General features: G+C 39.0%; 1 long non-coding RNA gene across 1 annotated transcript in view; it reads right to left on the reverse strand.

The window, feature by feature from the left end:
* Window positions 1-20,296: 20,296 nt before the first annotated feature.
* The window catches only part of LOC144340914 (uncharacterized), a 38,760-nt gene continuing 36,188 nt past the window's right edge, over window positions 20,297-22,868 (reverse strand). The window contains exons 5-6 of the long non-coding RNA XR_013417460.1: window positions 21,909-22,056; window positions 20,297-20,641 (exon numbers count right to left, since the gene is read on the reverse strand). This is a non-coding gene — a long non-coding RNA (uncharacterized LOC144340914). The remainder of the gene's footprint in view (window positions 20,642-21,908; window positions 22,057-22,868) is intronic.

Raw genomic sequence — 22,868 nt, forward strand, 5'->3', positions numbered from 1 at the left:
AATAATTAGGAGATTCTGTAGTATCGCGGATGAAAAATCATGTTGTCTTGAGCTAATGTTTAAACTGTGGATTAAGAGCCAATATTAATAAAACAAATTATACTTTTGTCCAGCATAAAACTACACATTCTATATTAAGTTTCTTTGCTTTTGACTCAAATTATATCAACTCATAAGATCATTATGGGGGAAATCACTTCATGAATTCATTTTGATAAATATAGTCTTTACAGGCTTATGGTTTGTAAGTGGGGAAATCGCTGTTTACAACAGTGATTTGGGGTGACTAGTTTTGTAATCACTAGACCACTAGCTGCTAAAATTCCTCAGTTAGACATCCCTTACCCACTTTGCTTTCAAGCCAGTTGCAAGCATACCAGAAACTTAGGTCACAATTCAAACCTTATCAGCACTTTACCTTAGAGTTATTAAGTGTATCAGATCCTTTTCTGTGGACTTATTTTTTAAAAAGAGGAAGAAAGAAGAAAAAAGATAAAAACTGGACTTTTGAGGGTAAGACAGGAAATGTCTACCATAGGAAAATGCAAAACAATGGCTGAGCCTGACATTCCAACTATGAAACTCACCTATGATACAACCCCACTCCAGCCCAAAGGACAATTGGGAGAAAGGGGGGAGGTGAGCTCTATGCCAAGGTCAGCCTTTGGGAAAAGATAGGATTTTTACTCACCCAGGAGCCAAAGATAAGATTTGAAAGGCTCACCACTGCCCAGGATCTGGTTCAGCCTCCACAGAGAGGTGCCAGGCTCCTGGCTTTAGGTACTGGTGCTTCTGCAAATGTTCAAGTTAGGTGCCGAAGCAACCAGAATCAGAACAAAGGCTGGGTCTCCAGCACATGGGTCCTCCAAGTGAACCATCCACTTCCATTGACACCAACCATGGTGGCAAGGAAAAACAATCCTGAACAGTCTACTTAGGCTCAGGCACCTTTGGGAGCCTGCTACGTACCTGAGCTTAAAAGAGACAGGAAGAGATTAAGCCTCTGAAACATTATTGCTCTTTAATATCTTGCTGGTAGCATCTTGTTTCTTGCCTTAACTCTTCCGATTTTACACTTAAAAGTGATTGTCTCCACATTTTTCTTCAGTGCACGCTCTAGTTTCCAATTTATATGACATTCTTATTTGTGTATCACGTCATTATGCAGTTCTTTATTCAGCTAATTTGGCTCCTTCTCACCCTTTATTTTTCTTGTATAAAAAGGTTACATTCGCCTTTCTCAGGCTAATTTTCAACTATAATACTGTTCTTCCTTTATGTTGAATTATTAAAACCCTTGCTGGAATTTCCACACAGTGTGAGAAACAGTAACACGGAAAAACAGATGCAGCACACAAATCTAAGGCAGTTTCTACAACACAAAAGAAAAGCATGAAGAAAGGCTCTGGGGGTTGACCCAGTCTGCAACTATTATTTTTAAAGCAAGTAACTGCTGATTGTTTTATTTCTGGATCTTTCTCTCTGAATTTTAAACATGTAGGAGTCTAACCACATGGTGTTAATAGTGGTGAAAAAGAAAAGAGAGAATCACCGTTAATTTCATTACCTGAAATAAACATTACTGTTTCTGAGTGTTATTGTTGTTGCTGTTGTTATTTTGAAAATAATATTGTTAGGAGTGAATTCAACCATTTAGGTTTTCCTGAGGAGGGTGTTTAAACCAGTTTATATGTGAGGTTTCAGAAAATATTTCCTGTAGTGGTGGTAAATTATTTAATCATTAGATGCCAGAATGTGGTAAGGATGACACAAAGAACATTAAGGTAGATGGAATCATCCTTATTCAGTCAGCATCTAGCTTAAATTAAACTAACAAATCAGAAAGTGAAAATTATGGGGAAAGGAAGCCTTACAAACACTGGATAGGGAAAAGTGTATGTCATAGCCATTTCCAGAGGGTCCAAAGTAATACAAAAAGATTTTCCAGGATAGAAATGGTTTGAAAATAAATACCAAAGCAGAAGGGAGAAAGAAAACTTGACAAGTTCACCCAGGATATGTGCACAAAGATATATTATTCATGCATAATGTAAATACTTCATTTTTTCAATAGTTGTACAGTTGTCTGCTTGTCTTTTTTAATAACTGTGTCACATGTCATCTATCTTAGATGGTTAGTTCTTAAAGCAGTGATCTCCAGCCTTTAGAGAACTGAAAATCCCTATTGCTTGTTATGTGACAACTGCTCTACCCCAACCTCTCTACCCCAACCAGAAAAAGTAAGGAGAGGATAAGAACGTTTAAAATTATGTGAACTTTCATTTTATGTAAATTGAAACTATTCCGGTTGAGAGGAATTTTATAATCCCAGCTGGGATAACCAAAGTCTTCCTCCCATCCTCTTCCCACTGCATATTATAAAACTGAGGTTGCAAGCCATTGTCTGAAGGGAAAAGTTGCACCTAATAAAAACTTTCTTTCTGAATTTTAAAGACGAAAAGAGTCTAACCTTCTAATAGTTGTGAAAGAAAACAAAAAGAAAAACAATGCCCTTAATCTCATGTAGTAAAATAACTATAGTTTCTTTTTTTTGTTTGTTTTTGTTCTTACATTATTTTAACATTATGAAATAAATACATTATTTTAAGCTCTTTGTTTTAAACAAATTCAGAAGCGCCTAACGAGTGATAAATGAAAATTTCCATCATTTCTCATCTCTCATTCCCAAACCTTCTACCTTCCCAGAGGCCAGATCTGGAAGCATCTTGGTGCATGTTGTTCTCAGATTTACTCTATGGATTTATACATAGCCATGTGTTTGAATGACGCATATATAGCTTGTACTGTCTTTATAAAAATAGGTCATATCATACATATTATTTAGCAATTTGATTTTTTAAACTTAACAGTATAATTTAGAAATTTTTCCATGCTGGAACATCATTCTTTTGATTGCCTATATAACATTCCATCACACTAAAATTCCAAACTCAATTCAACCACACTCCGATATTTAGGTTATTTCAGCTTTTTGCTCTAAAATCAATACCCTCACAAGCAGTGTGTATGTTGTACATGTGTCTTTGTGCACCTGCTATATTAAACAGATACCCAGAAGTGAAAGCAGTGGGTCAGGGGACACTTGAAATTATGATAAATACTGCCATGTTGCCTCCAAAGCTAATCTCATCTGTATATACTGTTGCTTAAAATTGTGTACCTGACCTTTTTCATAGTTTTGTAATATTGGGCACATAAATAAAAAATACTTCAACCGTTTCTCTGTTGTTAAATTGTAAGTGGATGCTGGTTTTTCACTAATATGAAAAGCAATGCTCTGGTGAAATTCTCTGAGCATATGGGTTTTCAATGTTTTAGGTGATGATTTCTTAGCATAGTGTATCGTTCATGTATACTACTGAATCCCTTTGCAACTTACATGATTTTATTACTTGTATGATCCTATTCACTAAACTTAATATTCGAACCTAAGGAGATGGAATATTTTTTCTATATGTATATTTTCTAGGATTTGTTCTTTTGAACATTAGGTATATAGGGACTTTTGTCAAATTATTAAGAGCATGAACTCTTTAATAAAACTATTGACATCATACAGCAGAATGGAAAACAGTATGGAGATTCCTCAAAAACTTAAAAATAACACTACTATATACTCTAGCAATCCCACTTCTGGATATATACCCACAGGAAATGGAATCAGTAGCTCAAAGAGATACTGACACCTCCATGTTTACTGCAGCATTGTTTACAATAGCCGAAGTAAGGAAACAGTCTATGTGTCCATGGACAGATGACTAGATCAAGAAAATGCCAGATGTACATATTATACACACATATACACACACACACACAAACACACACACACACTGAATATTAGTCAGTCATGAAAAGCAAGAAATCCTGCCATTTGTGGCTACATAGACGAACCTGTAGGACATTATGCTAAGCGAAATAAGCCAGGCACAGAAGAACAAATACTGTATGATCTCACCTCTATGTGAAATCTAAAAAAGTCAAACTTACAGAAACAGAGAGTAGAACAATGGGTTGCCAGGAGCTTAGGGTTGGGGGAAATGGGGAGATTTTGGTCAAAGGACACTAACACAGTTACAAGATGAAGTTCGGGAATCTGATGTACAGTACGGATGGTATGGACATGTATATTAATTTGATTTTGATAATCATTACACAGTGTATACATATATCAAATTATCACATGAATCACCTTGAATATATATAACCTTTATTGTCATTAATATTTTAAAATTAAGAAAAAACTATTAACTGTATACTTTTCTGTATTTTCTGTTTTAAAGAAGTTTCTCTAGGTTCTTTTTATTGTTTTACTTTGGCTATGTCCTTTATAATGGTTACAACACAATTATAAAACAATAATAATAAATAACATTTTGATATATTTACTCTGTGCCAGCTATACTTAACACTTTGCTGATAAAGGAACTAAAGATTTTCTCAACTAAAATCTATAGGTTTGTTTCTTATCGTTTCTTCTCTCACTTTAGAGCATAGAAAGTCAATCTCTTTTTAAAGGTTTTAACAAATTTCTACTTTATTTCCTTCTACCTTTTCTAAGTTTTATTTTCTGTTTCATTGAAATCACTATATGTCTATGGAGTACAGTATGATGTTTTGATACACATATACATTGTATAATGATCAAATTATGGTAACTGGCATATCCATCACTTCAAACATTTGCCATTTTTTTGTGATGAGAATATTCAAAATTCTTTCTTCTAGCTATTTTGTTGTTGTTGATGTTGCTGTTGTTGTTGTTGTTTTTGAGAGGGAGTCTCATTCTGTTGCAAAGGCTGGAGTGCAGTCGTGCAATCTCAACTCACTGCAACCTTCACCTCCTAGGTTCAACCAATCTTCCTGCTTCAGCCTCCCAAGTAGCTAGGATTATAGCTACTATGCTGAACAGTAGAGACCGGGTTTCGCCAAGTTGTCCAGGCTGGTCTTGAACTCCTGACCTCAGGTGATCCGCTAGACTCAGCCTCCTAAAGTGCTGGGATTACAGGCATGAGCCACCTTGCCCAGCCTCTTCTAGCTATTTCGAAGTACACAATATTTATTGTTGCCTATAGTCACCCTACTGTGCAATGGAATACCAGAACTTATTCCTCCTATCTAAGCGTAACTTTCACCCATTGACCAATTTCTCCCCATCCTCTGGTAACTGCTATTCTACTCTCTACTTCTATTAGATCAACTATTTTATATCCCACATAAGAATGAGACCTCTACCTATAAATAGTTGTCTTTCTAAACTGTCTGGATTTATCATAGTATATATTGTCAAACAGCTTTTCAAATCACCAGTCACACAGTGCGCAGTGAGGCCTTCTGTGGTTTGGATAGGGTTTCCATGGCACCCCATCAAGTCCACATTGAAATGTAGTCCCCAGTGTTGGAGGTGGGCCTGGAGAGAGGTGTTTGGGTCATGGGAGTGAATCCCTCATGAATGGCTTGGTGCTGTCCTCCCAGGAATGAGCGAGCTCTCACTGGATCGGTTCTCACAAGAACCAATTATTGAAAAGAATGCAGCACCTCCCTCCCCTCTCTGTCTTCCTTCCTCTCTCACCATGTGATGCTCCCCTTCACCCTACACCATGAATGGAAGATTCCTGAGACCCTCACCAGAAGTAGATGCTGACGCCATGCTTCTTGAACAACCTGCAGATACATGAGCCAAATAAACTATTTTCTTTATAAATTATCCAACCTCAAGTATTCCTTTATCACAACACAAAGGGACTAAGACAAGACCAAAATAAATGCAAAGAAGTGATGGTGATAGAACAAGAGAGGAAGAAGATCATATAGTTGTGTTCACAAGAACTAGAAAGAAGGTAGTAGGATATGAAAAAATAAACGTACCCATAAGCCATAGAAATTTGTCTACACATATAATGTAAATTTTGTTCTTATTACACTTCTATTGCAAAACATTAATATTATTCTATTACTACTTACTATTTTTGAAGCAATGTGCTTAACACATCAATGTACTTTTAAAAAGAATAAGATTGCTCTTCTGAAGAACGGTCTTTCCCTAACCAGTTGTAAGCTCTTTGGGAACATGATCCATGCTTCTACATCTTTTATATCCCCTACATTGCCAAGAACACAACACAAGGCTTGCTGTGAAGCATTTGGTGAACACTGGTCAATAAGTGTAATGCAGCACTTCACTGACTCCTTTCATAAATATTCTAGAATCCATGTGGCAGACACTGCTGTAGGCACTGGGTGGCTTACAGTGTGCACTGTCCACAAAACAGGAGCAGTCTTTGCCCTCATGGAGCCTATATTCTTCAGGGGGAGATTGCATTTTTTCAAACAAATTGTAATTACTAATTATAAGTGCTCTGAAGGAAAAATGCAGGGCCAGGTAGAAGAGATGTCCAAGAAGGCTTTCTTGGAGAAATGACATTTGAAATGAGATCCAAAGTATGAATAGGAGTTAACCAGGTGAAGGGGGAGAGGCAGTGAGCAGGTAGAGGAACAGTTTACACAAACTTGATGCACTCTAGAAGCAAACCTTTCAGGCGATCATCATAGTGCCTCCCTAAGAACATCAGGAAAAGGCCGTGGAGCAGGTGGGAGCAGGGGAGAATAATGAGAATAATTACACAATCCCATAATATCAAAGAAATTAGCTGAAAAGGAAAGAGTTTAATTACTGCTAGTTGTTCCACCCAGCAGACACCAAGTAACTGCCTTGTCTATGTTCTTAAGCTCCAGAGACTACCCCAGCCACTGTCCTTGGAAGCTTTAGCCATTCTGGAATCATAGACCAGTGATTGATTAGGATTCCCTACTGTCTGGTTCCTAAGATGCCTACCAGCAACATAGCCATAAGTAATCCCATGTCTTAAGCTAAACAAAAAAGAGTACTTTCAGACAAAGTTGTAGAGAGATAAAACCTTTTGCCTTATTTTCTCAAACTCTGCTCATCTTGCATTTTCACCTCTATCACCATGACAATATATATGCAAAACAAATAAAGTATTTTTGCTTCTAACATAGGGTAGAGAGGAAGAACAAATCTAAAACAATGTTACCTTCACCCCACAAGGAAGATCTTGTCTCCAGGTGATGCTCATGTCCCTGTCATTTTCTCTAGGCTCTGGGCATGGTGTGACACCTCCCCAGGTGCACTGAAAATGTCAATTGATGAGATCCTGGGAAGTTGGTATCCTTACAGCCCAAGTCCAAGTTTTTTTCCCAATGTCTAATATCGACCAACAAAAGAATGTAATTACTCAACAATTACATACTTATTAGTAGGTGGTGCTCTCTCTCTCTCTCTCTCTCTATGTCTCTCTCTCTCACCTCTCTCTCTCTCTCCTCTCCCTCTCTCTCTGTCTCTCTCTCTCGACAACTTACAGCATTGATGAGGGAGAAAAAAAGGAGAAGATACAGGTCATGGAAGCCTGAAGCCATATCTTTGCTCTATTCAAATATCTGCCTTTTTAGACCTACCCTCAATAGTGACTGGGGTGAAAGGTGACTATTTTCATTGTATTTAAAATGCCAGTTGCTTTGGTTTGTCAAAGTCCGAAATGAAATGATCTTTTGAAAAGAGTTTCTGAGGTATGTAACACTCAGGTTGCATCTCCTGTTTTGAAGATCAAGGCAATTTTCTCGTGCCCTTTTCTCAGCTGTAATAAAAGCCCTATTTTTCAGTGGGAAGATGGATGGAAATTCCTCCTCACAGACGCAGTGCACCATCAGGCAGGCACTCTCTCATTGGAGTGGCATCTTTAGTCCCCAGCGGGTTGTTCAGTGTCAGAGGCTCCAGGCTTGATCAACATCCTACACATTTTCTTGACAGATGGGTATCTTTGGCACCTCAGCTAGTAAACAACAGCACCAGTGCCCATGATTACCTCCTCATCTCTTCTGCCAAGCTATAAGAAAAAGGTTTCTCTTGCCTTTAAAAAACTGTAAACATTGTTCCCTATTTTAAATTTTTTTTGTTATTCTAAAATAGATCCTAAAGATACTATACTCAAGTTTTGGTTCTTTAATGCATTTGCTTTGGTAAACACTATGCAGAAAATATCCACAAAGGACTCAAAATCCATTAAGAAAGAAATAATGTTGCTTCAGATTTGCAGGTTGTTTTGATGATCATTGAGTAGAGTTAGTATTTCTCCCTCCCCAGGCTAGAAAGGAGAGCCAACAGAGACTCTCAGGGATCCCAAGTCAAGTTTCCCACCCAAAGAAGGGCCCATCAGAATTACTGGGGGAAATTTTTCAAACCAGTCATATGCTTCCACAGATGATTGAGATGTACTTCTCTCACCAGCTAAGAACCATGGAGACAGACAGCATGATTTAGTAGTAATAGCCAACATTGTCTAAATAACAGTTGATGCATTCATTACCCATGTGATATCAGACAAGTTAATAACCTTTCTTCACTTCAGTTCCTCATCTGCAAAATGAAGACACTGATACCTTACAGAGTTATTAATTATGGCTAGGCTTGGTGTCCCCATGCAAATCACATCTTGAATTGTAGCTCTCATAATCCCTGTGTGTTGTGGAAGGGATCCAGTGTGTGGTAAATTAATCATGGTGACAGTTACCCTCCGGTGATAGTGAGTGAGTTCTCATGAGATCTGATGGTTTTATGAGGGGCTATTCCCCCTTCTGCCTGGCACTTCTCCTTGCTGCCACCATGTGAAGAAGGACATGTTTGCTTCTCTTTCCACCATGATTGTAAGTTTCCTGAGGCCTCCCCACCCATGCTGAACTGAGTTAATTAAACCTCTTTTCGTTATATTAATAAATTACCCAGTGATATGGTTTGGCTCTGTCCCCACCCAAATCTTACATTGAATTCCCATATGTTGTGAGAGAGACCCAGTGGGAGGTAATTAAATCATGGGGTCAGATCTTTCCCTTGCTGTTCTTGTGATAGTGAATAAGTCTCATGAGATCAGACGGTTTTAAAAAGGGGAGTTTCCTTTCACAGGCTCTCTGTTTCCTGCTGTTATCCATGAAAGATGTGACTTGTTCCTCCTTGCCTTCTGCCAGGATCCTGAGGCCTCCCCAGCCACGTGGAACTGTAAGTTCATTAAACCTCTTTCATTTGTAAGTTGCCCAGTCTCGGGTATGTCTTTGTCAGCAGCATGAAAGCAGACTAATACACCCAGTCTTGGAGATTTCTTCTCAATAGCATGAAAATGGACTAATATCGTTATTATGAGATTTAAATTAGATGAGCACAGTGCTTGGTACATAGTAAGCACTCCACAAATGTCATTTTTCTCTCCACCTATGACAGAAAATAAGAAAGCTTGGGTGTCAGACAAAACTGGCTGCCCATTCTTGTCAGTCTACCGAGTTAACATTGTCATTCTTTTGAAACCATATGTTATTTGACACATCAAATACATCAATTTCTACACATATAAGTCAGATTTATCTCTTTATTTTTAGAAAGCAATGGGTAGTGAAAGGAAAAAGAGAGGGTCAGAGGATGAAGAGACGCGGAAAGACAAAGAGAACCAAATTATCTTGGGCTACTCTGGGCTGGGTGCTTTCCAGATATTTGTATCCACTTAATTGTTCACATTCCTGTTAGAGATAGATAGATATTGTTGTCCCTGGTGTAGAGATGAGGAAGCTGAGACTCACCCAGTTCAGAGTTAGAGCATATTGGAACTCAATGCTCATTTTTCCATATCCTTTATACATTTTCTGCATTACGGTGCATTGCCTTGCTCCTCTTCTCCATTTAATTCTTCCCTTCACTGTTGCTTCTTCTTCTTGTTGTTTGTTTGCTTTCTACCAGCATTCAACTAGTATCAATGATCTGTTTCTCAAAATAACCTGAGAAACCTGTGAATTACTTTTGGTAATAATTCATGTAGGCCTAAAGAACGGCTTCATTAGCGCTCAGTAGATAATGAATATTACAATTCCATTATTACTAATATTGTCACTAAAGACTTAGAGGATTGAAGATATGGAGAGTTAAAGGAAACAAGTTAGTGATGAATTTCACAAGTGTTCTTCCTGCCAACTACTAATAAGGTATATGGAAATCCATCCTTATAAAGTTGTTTCCCTTGAGCAGATTGTTGATGTGATTCAAATATTGAAAATCAATGTTATACATGTCCATACTTTCAAAATATTTGATTCACTAGTTCGTTAGCACATTTAGTACAAGATGCTTGGCAGAATGATTGATCACTTGGAATACACATGAATAAATAAAATTACAGTAAAAAAGCCTTTAGACTTGTTGATAATTTTCCTTTTTTGAATTCTTAAAATATTCTTGTCATAGTCTCTAACAAAAAGTCTACAGCTAACAGTGATCTGGGTTCTGACATGTAACTATCCTTTTGCTCTATGAAGAACTTCAAGAAGCTTCTAGAATAAGGCTGTGATATCAGAGAACAGGTAAAGAAAATTTCAAGGACAGAGAATTTTATGGACACGATTCCCACGTTACAAAGGCACCCAGAAAATTGTAGAAAGCTCAATCGTAGTTCTCTCAACCCAATTCCTTGTTGGGCATGTTATGTAGAGAAGGCACCAACCCAGAGGGATAAATTTCCCCCACTAGGGCTTCTTGAGCACATCCTATTAACCAGAGAATAGGGAAATGCTTGAAAGAATAAAGCCCAATCCCTAAAAGCTATTGGTTCTTCATATTAGCCAGCTCTAAAAATTATCCCATATCAGCACTATAAAGAGGGACATAAGCAATTCAAAATTGCTTCTAGCTAATAAAATATTTCCCCTTGCTCAGTATTCACCTCCCAATTAACGGAATGGATAAAGGAAAAATTTACCATTACAACAAAGCACAACCCCACCTCTTCAGTTCCATCTCCCTGGAGGATGACAAGTGTATTACTAAATGTGTTAATCAACTGGGATGGGAATACTCTGAAAAGTATGGGCACATAACATTGAGGTGCAATATATGAACCACCTCAAAACCATATTCAAACAAAATTATAGTAAAAAAGTGGAATTCCATATTCCAAATCAGTCTATTTAGTCTCTTTATAACCTCATTGGTAATGTTCCCCATCTAAAATGTTCTCCATAGGATTCTTCATGTATGGAATCCTATTCACTCACATCAAAATCCAACTAAAATGTTACTTTCTCTACAAAGTTTTTCTTTACCATCTGCACCATTTCCTTCCCAATAAATGAATCATTTGTAATGATCAATTACTCCTATAAAATTCAATTTGTTATTGATTCACTCAACAAACATTTAGTGTACACTATCATGTATAGTCACTGTGCTAAGGGTGGGAAGTCAAAATATAAACTGTGACAGTCATGATCTCAAAGTTTTGAATTTTAAAAGATTCAAGCAGTTTCTTAATTCTTAATTGTACTATAAATGAGCTGAACAGACTTACAGAGAGATGTACATGTTTGCAGAGCATATTATGTAACTCATAGGTGAGGTATAACTTGGCCTCAAAGTGTGGGGTCTAGGGACTTCATTTAACTTGTAGCCTCCCTCACTTTGCATTTACACTGTAACTTGTTAGTTATGTTTTCATAAGTGATTTCATGTTATCCAACTAGACCGACAGATTTTTGCACACCAAAACATGCCTTTAATTTCTAAAAATTCTCTTAAATATCCTAAACAATATTTGACACACACAGAATACCTGTGTGTGTGTCACAGGTATTAGAATACCAAACTATTGATAATAGATGGATTAGTTGCATATCTAATAACTAGAAGAAATTTTCTAGAATTTTTGAAACAAGAAATTGCAAGCTAAAAGAACTTCAGGCCAGTCTTCAATAGTATTTTGTTTGTTTATTTGCTTGCATAGAGTTTTAAAATCTTTAACCTATGCTCATTATTTCAGATTTGATACACGTCACATAAAAACCTAGATTTATGCACTGACTTGGAAAATCAGACAACTGGGTAGAATTTGTACAAATTCCCTCATAGCAACAAATGACTGGATTTGAGAAGGAGCTATCATCATATTAGGGCTTTCACTGTCCAGGTTCCTAGTGTCGACTGAGATGATTTTACTCATTTGCATTACCTATGAGACCTCTGTATATATTGAGTTTGCAACCTATTCTAAGCATGGAGATCTTAGTAAAGGATTTGTCATCTCCAAATTCCCATGTGCCCCAGTTGAGCAAATAATTTGCATTCTGCATGGCCTGCATTCTTTACTCCACATTTGAAGGCACTATCAAGGACTTAACCATTATTTATGGGAGAATAGAAAATAAGAGGGTGGCCTATAAAGACAAGTGGTGTAAACTGAGGGCACTCATGGCTTAGGAAGAAAAAATTGTTTCTTATTTTATTCTCCAGCTGAGAGCTGTCTACCTATGCTACGTTCTCAAAAAAATTTAAAAAGTAGGGGAAGAAGAAGAAAGAAAAACGTGCTTAATCCAGCCAGCACTGCTATTACAGTGAATGCATGAGTTCATTTTGGGGCTCAAACATTTTGTAGAATTTGCTGGGGTTTCTTGTGGGAGGAAAACAAAGTACATTAACTTAGCCTTTTGTTATTAATAAAAAGAGTATGAATAAATGAGACTCATCCTTGAATCTGCAAAGAGTAATGTCACCCATTAGACTACATTAACAGGAAGATTTTTCTCTAATAAAGTCATAGAAATCTAATTCATCATCATCAACCACAAAACTAATCATCTTGCTGGATACCTGAACAGATAACAAACTGGCAGCTGAGAGATTCAGGAACACACTCATTTTTTCTGGGCTTCAACTTCTTGATCCATCAAACGAAAGGGATTAGATTATGATTTCTGAGATTCCTTTAGCCCTAAAACTTGATGATTTATTCAAGGCACTTCCTGGATGCTAAAGATTTGAAGAAATATAGACAGTTCTCTATTCTTTAGGAGTTTTGTAGAGGAAGAGGGGTTCCTAGAGAAACACAACAAATAGCTTTTCCAGCTGGTTGTACCCAATGCCCAATAAGAGAACAGACAAAAAATACAGAATTTCTGGCAAGATGGCTGAATAGGAACAGCTCTGGTCTGCAACTCCCAGCGAGATCGATGCAGAAAGCAGTTGATTTCTGCATTTCCAACTGAGGTACCCAGTTCATCTCACTGGGACTAGTTGAACAATGGGTGCAGCCCCCAGAGGGCAAGCAGAAGCAGGGTGGGATATCACCTCACCTGGGAAGAACAAGGAGTCAGGGAATTTTCTCCCCTACCCAAGGGAAGCTGTGAGGGACTGAACCTGAGGAACCGTGCACACTCCAGCCCAGATATTCCGCTTGTCCCATGATCTTCGTAACCCACAGTCTAGGAGATTCCCTCTGGTGCCTACCCTACCAGGGCCCTGGGTTTCCACACAAAACTGGGCAGCCATTTGGGCAGACACCAAGCTAGCTGCAAGAGTTTTTTCTTTTCTTTTTTTCTTTTTTTTCTTTTTTTCCATATCCCAGTGGTGCCTGAATCACTAGTGAGACAGAACCGTCCACTCCCTTGGAAAGGGGTGCTGAAGTCAGGGAGCCAAGTGATCTAGCTCAGCAAGACTCATCCCCACAGAGCCCAGCAAACTAAGATCCACTGGCTTGAAATTCTCGCTGCCAGCACAGCAGCAGTCTGAGATCAACCTGGGACACTGGAGCTTGGTGGGGGGAGGGGCGTCCACCATTGCTGAGACTTTAGTAGGCGGTTTTACACTCACAGTGTAAACAAAGCAGCCAGGAAGCTCAAACTTGGCAAAACCCACTGAAGTTCAGCAAGGCTGTTGTGGCCAGACTGCCAGAATTCTCTCTGGGCTGGGCATCTCTGAAAAAAAGGCAGCAGCTCCAGTCAGGGACTTATAGATAAAACTCCCATTTCCCTGGAACGGAGCGCCTGGGGAAGGGGCAGCTGCAGACCCAGCTTCAGCAGACTTAAACGCCCCTGCCTGACCGCTCTGAAGCGAGCAGAGGACCTCCCAGCACACTGTTCGAGCTCTGCTAAGGGTCAAACTGCCTCCTCAAGTGGGTCCCTGCCCCCCATGTATCCTGACTGAGAGACACCTCCCAGTAGGGGCCAACAGACATCTCATACAGGAGGGCTCTGGCTGGCATCTGGCAGGTGTCCCTCTGGGACGAAACTTCCAGAGGAAAGAATAGGCAGCAATCTTTGCTGTCCTGCAGCCTCCACTGGTGATCTCCAGGCAAACAGGTTCTGGAGTGGACCTTCAGCAAACTCCAGCAGCCCTGCAGCAGAGGGGCCTAACTGTTAGCAGGAAAACTAACAAACAGAAAGGAATAGCACGTCCACTCAAAGACCCCATTGGAAGGTCACCAACATCAAAGACCAAAGGTAGGTAAATCCACAAAGATGGGGAGAAACCAGCACAAAAAGGCTGAAAATTCCAAAAACCAGAATGCTTCTCCTCCTCCAAAGGATCACAACTCCTCTCCAGCATGGGAACAAAACTGGATGGAGAATGAGTCTGATGAGTACACTGAGGTGGGCTTCAGAAGGTGGATAATAACATACTCCTCCAAGCTAAAGGAGCATGTTCTAACCCAAGGCAAGGAAGCTAAGAACCTTGAAAAAAGGTTATTCGAATTGCTAACTAGAAAAACCAATGTAGAGAAGAATATAATGACCTGATGGAACTGAAAATCACAGCACGAGAACTTCGTAAAGCATGCACAAGTATCAATAGCTGAATCGATCAAGTGGAAGAAAGGATATCAGTGATTGAAGATCACCTAATGAAATAAAGCAAGATGACAAGGTTAGAGAAAAAAAAAATAAAAAGGAATGAACAAAGCCTCCAAGAAATATGGGACTATGTGAAAAGACCAAACCTACATTTGACTGGTGTACCTGAAAGTGATGGGGAGAATGGAACCAAGTTGGAAAACACTCTTCAGGATATTATCCAGGAGAACTTCCCCAACCTAGCAATATAGGCCAACATTCAAATTCAGGTAATACAGAGAACCCCATAAAGATACTCCTTGAGAAGAACAACCCCAAGACACATAATCATCAGATACACCAAGGTTGAAATGAAGGAAAAAACGTTAAGGGCAGCCAGAGAGAAAGGTCAGGTTACTCCATCAGACTAATAGAAGATCTGTCTGCAGAAGCCCTACAAGCTAGAAGAGAGTGCGGGCCAATATTCAACATTCTTAAAGAAAAGAATTTTCAAACCAGAATTTCATATTCAGCCAAACTAAGCTTCATAAGCGAAGGAGAAATAAAATCCTTTACAGACAAGCAAATGCTGAGAGATTTTGGAACCACTAGGCCTGCCTTACAAGAGCTCCTGAAGGAGGCACTAAACATTGGAAAAGAACAACTGGTACCAGGCACTGCAAATACATACCAAATTGTAAAGAACATCGACACTATCAAGAAACTGAATCAACTAACGGGCAAAACAACCAGCTAGCATCATAATGAAAGGATCAAATTCACACATAACTATATTAACCTTAAATGTAAATGGGCTAAATGCCGCAAACAAATTCAAAGCCTGGCAAAGGACAAGAAATAACTAAGATCAGAGCAGAACTGAAGGCAATAGAGACAAGAAACACCTTCAAAAAATCAATGAATCCAGGAGATAGTTTGTTGAAAAGATCAACAAAATAGGTAGACCGCTAGCCAGACTAACACAGAAGAAAAGAGAGAAGAATCAAATAAAAGCAATAAAAAATGATATAGGGGATATCACCACTGATCCCACAGAAATACAAGCTACCATCAGAGAATACTATAAACACCTCTATGCAAATAAACTAGAAAATCTAGAAGAAATGGATAGGCCGGGCGCGGTGGCTCAAGCCTGTAATCCCAGCACTTTGGGAGGCCGAGACGGGCGGATCACGAGGTCAGGAGATCGAGACCATCCTGGCTGACACGGTGAAACCCCGTCTCTACTTTAAAAATACAAAAAACTAGCCGGGCGTGGTGGCGGGCGCCTGTAGTCCCAGCTGCTCGGGAGGCTGAGGCAGGAGAATGGCGTGAACCCGGGAGGCGGAGCTTGCAGTGAGCTGAGATCCGGCCACTGCACTCCAGCCTGGGCGGCAGAGCGAGGCTCCGTCTCAAAAAAAAAAAAAAAAAAAAAAAAGAAATGGATAAATACCTGGGCACATACACCCTCCCAAGTCTAAACCAGGAAGAAGTCAAATCCCTGAATAAACCAAAAACAAGTTCTGAAATTGAGGCAGTAATTAATAGCCTACCAACCAAAAAAAAAGTCCAGGACCAGATGGATTAACAGCTGAATTCTACCAGAGGTACAAAGAGGAGCTGATACCATTTCTTCTGAAACTATTCCAAACAATAGAAAAAGAGGGAATCCTCCCTAACTCATTTTATGAGACCAGCTTTATCCTGATACCAAAACCTGGCAGAGATACAACAAAAAAGGAAAATTTCAGGCTAGTATCCCTGATGAACATCAATGCGAAAATCCTCAATAAAATACTGGCGAACTGAATCAAGCAGCACATCAATAAGCTTATCCACCACAATCAAGTTGGCTTCATACCTGAGACGCAAAGCTGGTTCAACATATGCAAATCAATAAATTTAATCCATCACATAAACAGAACCAACAACAAAAACCACATGACTATCTCAATAGATGCAGAAAAGGCCTTCGACAAAATTCAACACCCCTTCATGCTAAAAACTCTCAATAAACTAGGTATCTATGGAACGTACCTCAAAATAGTAAGAGCTATTTATGACAAATGCATAGCCAACGTCATACTGAATGGGCAAAAACGGGAAGCATTCCCTTTGAAAATTGGCACAAGACAAAGTTGCCCTCTCTCACCATTCCTATTCAACATAGTGTTGGAAGTTCTGGCCAGGGCAATCAGGCAAGAGAAAGAAATAAAGGCTATTCAAATAGGAGGAGAGGAAGTCAAATTGTTCCTGTTTGCAGATGACATGATTGTATATTTAGAAAACCCCATCGTCTCAGCCCAAAATCTCCTTAAGCTAATAAGCAAATTCAGCAAAGTCTCAGGATACAAAATCAATATGCAAAAATCACAAGCATTCCTATACACCAATAACAGACAAACAGAGAGCAAAATCATGAGTGAACTCCCATTCACAATTGCTACTAAGAGAATAAAATACCTAGAAATACAATTTACAAGGGATATGAAGGATCTCTTCAAGGAGAACTACAAACCACTGTTCAAGGAAATAAGAGAGGACCCAAACAAATGGAAAAATATTCCATGCTCATGGATAGGAACAATCAATATCGTGAAAATGGCCATACTGACCAAAGTAATTTATAGATTCAATGCTATCCCCATCAAGCTATCACTGACTTTGGTCACAGAATTTAAAAAACTACTTTAAACTTCATATGGAACCAAAAACGAGCCTGCATAGCCAAGTCAATCCTAAGCAAAAAAAACAAAGCTGGAGGCATCATGCTACCTGACTTCAAACTATACTATAAGGCCCAGTAACAAAAACGCATGATACTGGTACCAAAACAGATATATAGACCAATGGAACAAACAGAGGCCTCAGAAATAACACCACACATCTACAACAATCTGATCTTTGACAAACCGGAGACAAACAAGCAATGGGGAAAAGATTCTCTATTTAATAAATGGAGTTTGGAAAACTGGCTAGCCATATGCAGAAAACTGAAACTGCACCTCTTCTTTACACCTTTAACAAATGTCAACTCAAGATGGATTAAAGACTTAAACGTAAGACCTAAAGCCATAAAAACTGTAGAAGAAAACCTGGGAAATACCATTCAGTACATGGGTATGTGCAAAGACTTCGTGTCTAAAACACCAAAAGCAACGTAAACAAAAGCGAAAATTGACAAATAAGATCTAATTAAACTAAAGAGCTTCTGCACAGCAAAAGCAACTATCATCAGAATGAACAGGCAACCTACAGAATGGGAGAAAATTTTACAATCTATCCATCTGACAAAGGGCTAATATCCAGAATTTACAAAGAGCTTAAGCAAATTTACAAGAAAAAAATAAACGACCCCATCAAAAAGTGGGTGAAGGATATACACAGACACTTCTCCAGAGAAGACATTTATGTGGCCAACAAACATATGAAAAAAATGCTCATCATCAATGGTCATTAGAGAAATGCAAATCAAAACTGCAATGAGATACCATCTCACACCAGTTAGAATGGCGATCATTAAAACGTCAGGAAACAACAGATGCTGGAGAGGATGTGGAGAAATAGCAACGCTTTCACAGTGTTGGTGGGAGTGTAAATTAGTTCAACCATTGTGGAAGATAGTGTAGCAATTCCTCAAAGATCTAGAACTGGAAATACCATTTGACCCAGCAATCCCATTATTGGGTATATACCTAAAGGATTATAAATCATTCTACTATAAAGACACATGTACATGTATGTTTATTGTGGCACTATTCCCAATAGCAAAGACTTGGAACTAATCCAAAAGTCCATCAATGATAGACTGGATAAAGAAAATGTGGCACATATACACAATGGAATACTATGCAGCCATTAAAAAGGATGAGTTCATGTTCTCTACAGGGACATGGATGAAGCTGGAAACCATCATTCTCAGCAAACTATCACAAGAACAGAAAACTAAACACCTCATGTTCTCACTCATAAGTGGAAGTTGAACAAGGAGAACACATGGACAGGGAGGGGAACATCACACACCAGGGCCTGATGGGGGGTGGGGGACTACGGGAGGGATAGCATTAAGAGAATTACCTAACGTGGGTGACAGGTTGATGGGTGCTGCAAACCACCATGGTACATGTATACCTCTGTAACAAAACCACACGTTCTGCACATGTACCCCAGAACTTAAAGTATAATTTTAAAAACTGTGGTACATATACACCATGAAATACTACTCAGCCATAAAAGGGAATCAAATATTGCAATTTGCGGCAACCTGGATGGAATTGGAGATCATCATTCTTTTTTTTTTTTTTTTTTTTTTTGGAGACGAAGTCTTGCTCTGTCGCCCTGGAGACCATCATTCTAAGTGAATTAACTCAGGAATGGAAGACCAAATATCATATGTTCTCACATGTAAGTGAGAGATAAGTGATGAGGAAGCGAAGGTGTAAGAATCACATAATGGGCCAGGCGTGGTGGCTCACGCCTGTAAACCCAGCACTTTGGTGGGGGCCAAGGTGGGTGGATCACCTGAGGTCAGGAGTTCGAGACTGGCCTGGCCAACATGGTGAAACTCCGTCTCTACTAAAAATACAAAAAGAAATTAGCTGGGCATAGTGGCACATGCCTGTAATCCCAGCTACTTGGGAGGCTGAGGCAAGAGAATTGCTTGAGCCTGGGTGGCAAAAGTTGCTGTGAGCGGAGATCATGCCACTGCACTCCTGCCTGGCTGACAGAGCGAGACTCTGTCTCAAAAAAAAAAAAAAAAAAGACAGAATGATGATATAATGTAGTCTGGGGACTCCGGGAAAAGGGGCAGGAGGTGGGTGAGGGATTAAAAAAAAAAATTTTTTTTCAAATGAAGAGGCAAATTCTGAGAGTGAAGGTCCACCGAGGGAGTGGTACTTAGGATGGGCATTGAAATATGGGTGGATACCTCCCAGCACAAATTAGAAGAGGCTCACAGGCAGCCTTTCCATCAGAGAGAAGCGTGTGTAGATCTGTGACTGCTTCCACAGAAGAGAGAAAGCTTCTTATGAAATCCTGCTTTCTTGTCCGTTCCCTCAAATCCAATTTCCCTACCACTGAGTCTTATAAAACGTAAAAAGATCATCTGACTTTCTTGTTTAACCCTCAATGACGCTTATCTACCAGAAATAGTCTAAACTCCCCAAAACGGCACATCAGAGCATCTGGGATCAGACTGCTGCCGGTCCCCCCAGGCTCATGTCCTGAACCTACTGACTTGTTCTCAAACTCCTACAAGACACAGACACCAAAGCCCCTCAAGGGATCACACATATGTTTACTGAATACATTCAGCATAAATTTACTTGCTGGAGCTGCCCTCACCTCTTCAAATGCCCTCTCTACCCTCTTTGCCTGGTTCATTGCCACCCAGCCCTTAAGGCTCAGCCACTCTCTCTTGCTTTGCAAACTCTTCATTTATTATCCTTGTAACTAATTGCTCAGTGTCTATTTTCTGTACTAGATGGTAAAGAGAGGGAATAGATCTATCCTATTTGCCCGTGTATCTCCAATACTTATTAAAATATCTAGCATATGGCTGCCTCTTAAGAAATATTTGTTCAAAAATGAATGAATGAGTTAGGAAAAAACAAAAGGAACAAGGAGACAGTAGTGCAGGGAGCACACATGGTACCCTGCCGCAGCATTCAAGATAAATGTGACCATCTTACATTAGTATTACCTAGCTTTAACAAGTACATTGGCATAAGGCAACTATAAATATCTTTGGTGATAGCCTGAGACACAGAAGTCAGGCAGGATCAAATGCTGCACAATATCACACAGCGTGCCTGTGCTTCCACAGTATCAGAAATGCAGTGCTTGGACATTTGAACATGAATGCTGTCAGGTTCAAACTTCACTATGAAGTTCAACCATGTTGCTATAGAAAAACAAGATCCACTTTTGATCCTACCATGTAGAATTTGAATTTCCTGTCTGATGTTTTTAGCTATAATGGAAAACAGACTTAGACGAATAACTCATAATTATGGCAAGAGCACTGAAGACGAACTAAGAATTTAGTATTTTGAATGCCAATGCATCTTTTATCCTATCGTAAATTATTGTCAATTCTGCTTTTAAAGGAAAATGAGAGTACATTGCAGGTGATGACCACCTATTGAGAGACTGCAGATGGCATTAAATATTTCAGACTCACTGGCTTAAAATGTTATTCACTTTTGTTTACTCCCTCCCTTGGTGGAATTGGAATACAGGCTTAAAATTCCCTCTAATGCCAAACAGCTGCTACTTTGCTTTGTTTTATTTAAAATTGAATGTAGCTGCCCCAGATGCCCTGCCCATGTGGATCTGCAGAAGATGTCACTGAGCATCACCACCAAGCCCTGAAAAATTATATTATGCCTATATATTAATGAGCCATGGAGTATTTGTGGAGGAAGAGGGAGAAGACAGGGGATTCGCCTGTTTATTATACTACAGCACTAATATATGACTATCAGCACATTAAATTTTTACTCATATGGCTTGGGGTCAAATATTTAGAGGTAAGGCATCTTAGAAATTATCTGGTCAGATCCCCTTTATGATTAGAAAACCCAGCCCAGAGAATTTTAGTGATTTGCCAAAGTCACATATCTTATCTGTGCCAAGGCTTCGCCCTTCTCCCTTGACAATGCACCCAGCATTCAGTATCATGAAAGCACTTTTTTAACATTTGGGCTTTCACTCAGCTGTCACCATCTTAGCACACAATCAATACCTAGTGAACTCCCACTTGCTCTCTCTCCCTTTCTCGAAATCACTTTTTTCCCTCAGCCAGAAATTCTACTTTGATCTTGGTAACTGTTCTTTATATCATCCCAAACAACAGGCAGAAGCAAACTCAATGGTAATTTTCACTCACGTGAGTAATATGGACAGTTCCGTACCAGGCACAAAGGGAAACAATCTCAAAGAACTTGAGAAGTTTTAACATTATGAAGTAGTATCAGCTGAGAAAATGTGGCTATGAAATATATTAACTATTCTTTGAAGCCTCTTTCTGCCTTTCCTCAATCTCAATTTCTTCATGAAACCCAGTAGACATCCTGTTACTGACAAAGGCAGAATGTTTGAATAGATAAAATTTAAAGGCACTCCCTAGTCTACGGTAATAGAATACACATAATAGTTAGGTCAAGCTAACTGTTGGAACAAGAAAATCCCCAAAATACATATTTTGTCTAATATAAAGAGGTTTATTTCTTACTCACCTAATAGTACTGGGCAATGAAGGAGGTAGTAAGCTGTCCTTTGTCTAAGTAGTTATTTGGAGATTACATTGATGGAGATGACAGAGGCTTTTCCATCTTCTATACGTAGCTTTCAAGATGCACCTGAAGTCATGGACACTCAGGCCATCTAGAAGGAAAAAGGGAGCATGGAGAAGCACATAGAAGTTTCAATGAGCCAGGCAAGCAGGATGGTGGAGCATAACATTTTCATTCACAATCCATTGGCTAGAATTCAGTCACATGGCCTCAACTAACTGCAAAGGGATGCTGGGAGGCAAAATCTGGCTGAATTTCCAGGAAAAACAGGACATACCACTGGAGTGGAATAGAATCTATCTTAGCCCCTATGATATACCTAAATTATGTTTTTAAAACTCCCAGGATTCAATAAATAAATAATAGCTTTGATGAAATCTTATTTATGTACTCAAATTCTTCCATGATTAGATGATTAGAAAATCAGAGAGACACATTGCTCCTCTCAATCCAACTAAGGATTTCTAAGATTAAAGATGTAGCTAATGTCGTAATTTAATAAATAATAAATCCAAGCAATAAATCAAGTATTTGCAGAGAGCATTACAACCCATCAAGGCAAATATTGGTTTTGGCTGATTTTTTTTTTCATTAAAACTACACACCCACATATATCCAATCAGATTTTCAATTAAATTTTCTAGGAAGTTCAGCCTTAAAACTAAACATATTCAATTAGTCATTGGAATAATCTTATAGAAACTCCTTAGAAATTTCTACTTACTGAGCATTTTGCTCTTCATCAGACACAGACATATGGGGCATGATACTATTATGTCACCCATATTGCAGTGGGGAAAACAGAAAGTTGAATAATTTGTTCTAGGTAAGTTTCAAACCCAGGCCCATCTAACTCCAAAGTACTATGGTTTCCCCTGTGGTACACTTTTCCCAGTTGGTCCT

This window comes from Macaca mulatta, chromosome 5 (assembly GCF_049350105.2).
Source record: "Macaca mulatta isolate MMU2019108-1 chromosome 5, T2T-MMU8v2.0, whole genome shotgun sequence".
NCBI lineage: Eukaryota > Metazoa > Chordata > Mammalia > Primates > Cercopithecidae > Macaca > Macaca mulatta.